Source organism: Pollicipes pollicipes, unplaced genomic scaffold (genome assembly GCF_011947565.3).
Source record: "Pollicipes pollicipes isolate AB1234 unplaced genomic scaffold, Ppol_2.1 Scaffold_6052;HRSCAF=7182_pilon_pilon_pilon, whole genome shotgun sequence".
Taxonomy (NCBI): domain Eukaryota; kingdom Metazoa; phylum Arthropoda; class Thecostraca; order Pollicipedomorpha; family Pollicipedidae; genus Pollicipes; species Pollicipes pollicipes.
The window spans coordinates 10,382,205-10,385,945 of NW_023596805.1; positions in this window are offsets into that span (position 1 = coordinate 10,382,205).

Genomic DNA, 3,741 nt, shown 5'->3' on the forward strand with positions numbered 1-3,741 from the left:
TCACTGACTGGTGTTTTGCATCAAAAGCATTGTCGCCTGACATTCTGTCAGGCCTCATCTCCAGCCTCGCTGCTGACGCCAGGGGTCGTGTGGAGCTAGACGGCAGAGTACAGCGGATATAACGCAGGTGGGTTCTGGCCCGGTGCCGTTTTGCACAAGGAGAGCGCTGTTACACGGGGATGTGGTCCAGAACTTCTCTGTGATATCTTTGACCCTGTTGTTATGCGGTGCGCGGGGTAGGACATCGGGCACCCCGTTGAAGGGAACCGAGAACACAACAACCATTAACACCCAGGTCTAGAGACAGCCGGGTTTCGAACCCGGACCCCGGACCCCGGTGTAGTGTGCTTCCAGTTTTCCACACGGCCGCTATGCTTCTTCCCCGTCTAACCCGACCTTGCTCGTTTGTTGTATATCACATGATCCGTTTTCATATTAGCTCCTAAAAACACAGCAAGCATTGTCCCACCGCCCTTACATTCGTACCCTGCAATGGAATGTATACGAGCTAGGCGCTTAACGCGATAGGGAACGAGATAAGTACAGCATCTTGTGGTGTACCGCTCAGTATGCTGATCATTCATGTTTCTGCAACGCTGCGAACACTGCACAACTGACGGGTCACCCGACCCTGTGGTCCCAGCTCACGTCCTGTAATGAATAATTCAGTGGTTCTGCTGCCATAACCACAGAATGAGTAGAACCGCTGGTATGGAAAGCCTACTTGTTCACAAGCAGCATATGGATCAAACGCGTTTGTTGGTAAAACTGGAGGTCACGTGGGCCAACCGGGGTACCACCATGTATGCCAGTCAAAACGAAACATGTTCTTTTACAAAGTATTAGGACACATGCATGCGGTAGGTCAAACGCTTCGACTGTGGTACGGAAGGCGAGAATCGCGATGAAATAACTGCCGTTTGACTGCTATCAGCTCGCATGTTCGATCAGTTACGCCAATGGATGTCTTACCTGATTGGTGAACCGGACACGGCCTAGCGCACCCTACAATTTATTGATATGTAACATCGTTCCACCACAATCTTTGGTCGGTCCGGAACTCATTTGACATAGTTCATGAAAGCAGGCTTCTGACGTTTTACCGTGTGCTCCCATAGTTCCACGCCAGTGAAATAGGACCTGGTGTTCTTTCGTTAACCGAATGTTTTCCTGGTATGGCAAGCTTGCCAAACCATTTGTTTTTCGTTGTTCGATTACTATTATAAGCGCGTTTGGTCTACGACATAATCTATTTAGTTTTTGAGCAATCTTTTCTGTTTACTCCCGGATGCACCGTTTTCACCTTTAGTGGAAACACAGCCCTGGCCCTGTAGCGACGACAGAGGGTCCCAGTGCAACCAGATGACACGTGCCCATTAACATAACAAACACCCTTATTTCGTAGTTACTCTATCATGTAACGGCCGTAGATTACAAGTTTGCCATCAACTACCGTGCGATTTGCCCCGGGCAACTTATGAGCAGCGACGGCGGTGCTGACGGACCGGTTCCCACAGGCCGCTGTTCTGTAGGGTGAGCGCCGACCACCGTGACTAGCAGCGGTCCATCCTGCTGCGAGGATGTCTGCTGCGGATGCGTGATATGAGGGCTCTGTGAGGATACGTGAGGACGCTGTCTACTTCGGCAAACTTATAGCGTATCGACGTCAAGGACGCCTAAGTAATACTTTAATATATTCGCTCGTATTTCAAGTAGCGCTTGTCCGCGAAGGGCCTCAGCTCAAACCCTCGGACTCATCCTCAAGCGCTCAAGAAAATGCGGGGCGCTAGATATGACGCTATGCTTTACCAAGGCCCAAGCATTGTAGGAAATCGGTAAGATCAGACCCGTTTCGGTTTGTGTTGCGTGAGGTCGTCTTCCCGCTTACTGACCTCAGCAAAGCGCTCAGAGGATGCCGTGTCGTCAAGGATAGTGGCGGGCCGCGGCCAAGTACGCTTAAAGCGGCGGCATTTTCGAACTTCGAACTGCAAAATAGCAGTGGGCGACACACGCGAGGGTAGAAGACGGGAAGGAAACAGCATGCATCGCACAGCGGAGACACCTTTAAAGGCCACCATCCCGTCTACGCCACCCTCTCTCACCCACCGCGAGGCGCCAGGCCGCCGCCCGCCGGCGCGGGCTGGCGCGGAGGATCGCGGAGGATCGGTCGGCCGGACCAACCCCGCCCGGGTCTCGCGAAGGACCCGGTCCCGGCCGGTTCTGGGTCAGCGGTGTCCCAGTTCGGCGTCGGCGGCCGAATTCGCGGACTCGGCGGCAGATGGCCGTCCGCCGCCGACTCGTCACCTGTGCCGTAACGGAACGCAGCGTCGCGTCGCGCGCCAAATGACGCGTAACGCTAACGCGACCGGCCGTCGGACGCGGGGCGCCACGCGGGAGACGGCGCGGCGCCTGGCGACCCGGCCGCGCGTGCGCTCCACCACAACGGGGTTGGGCTGATCGGCTGGGACGGAAAAGGTTGTTCTGATTGACGCCTCGTTCAGGTGGATGCCAAAGAGATTTGTGCACTTATGCTCTTGTCGGGCCGCTCGCTCACCTCGGCATAATTAATGCAATTTCTCGACCGCTTAAAGCTAAGTGTGCTTGTCAAACTTCTCGCACGTATTTGTAGGTGCTGCTAGTCTGATTCGACTTGCAGCAGCAACACAACCCGTGAATTTGCTCGTCCTTCAGCAACCCGCAAAGCCCCGCACTATCCCGCTGAGATTACTCAGATCCACGGGGACTACCCCCGCACAATCCCGCTGAGACTACTCAGATCCACGGGGACTACCCCCGCACAATCCCGCTGAGATTACTCAGATCCACGGGGACTACCCCCGCACAATCCCGCTGAGATTACTCAGATCCACGGGGACTACCCCGCACTATCCCGCTGAGATTACTCAGATCCACGGGGACTACCACGTACAATCCCGCTGAGACTACTCAGATCCACGGGGACTACCCCCGCACAATCCCGCTGAGACTACTCAGCTCCACGGGGACTACTCCCGCACAATCCCGCTGAGATTACTCAGATCCACGGGGACTACCCCCGCATAATCCCGCAGGACCACTCAACTCCACGGGGACCACCCCCGCACAATCCCGCAGGACCACTCAACTCCACAGGGACTAACCCTGCACCATCTTTCTAAGATCAATCAGCTCAGCGAGGGCCGCTTCGCTGTGCGCTTTAATTGTCTCGAGCTGGCTTACGTCCGCAATAGCCAATCCATGGTCCCCTTGCTGTGCTCAGACACCTTTCTGTCTCCTCTCAGCGGCCCTTATTGGTGAGATCAGACCCTGGATTTGCTTGTGGTGGCTTTTGACTTAAGCTGTAACGTATTGAATCGTGCACTGTAGATGTGCTGAGAAGAGCAGCCCAAGAAAGGCACCTCATGCGGTTGGTAGTTGACGTGACGTCTGTCTGCAGCTGACGCGGCGTCTATCTGTAATTGACGTGACGTCTATCTGCAATTGACGCGACGTCTATCTGTAATTGTTGTGGCGTCTATCTGTCATGGACACGTACATCTGTTTTGATTACACTCGCTCAATGCACCCATGCCTGATCTTTCACATGACGCGGGCTCATTTCTATTCCGACTTGATTTCCACGTAAGCGATGGGATTTGTTCCTTCTGCGTTTTTCAGACCTGGTCATATCCTTTCATGGATATGCATGGATATGTCTGTGAGTCTCCATTGGAGCTCGATCGCAAGCATGAACAACGTTAA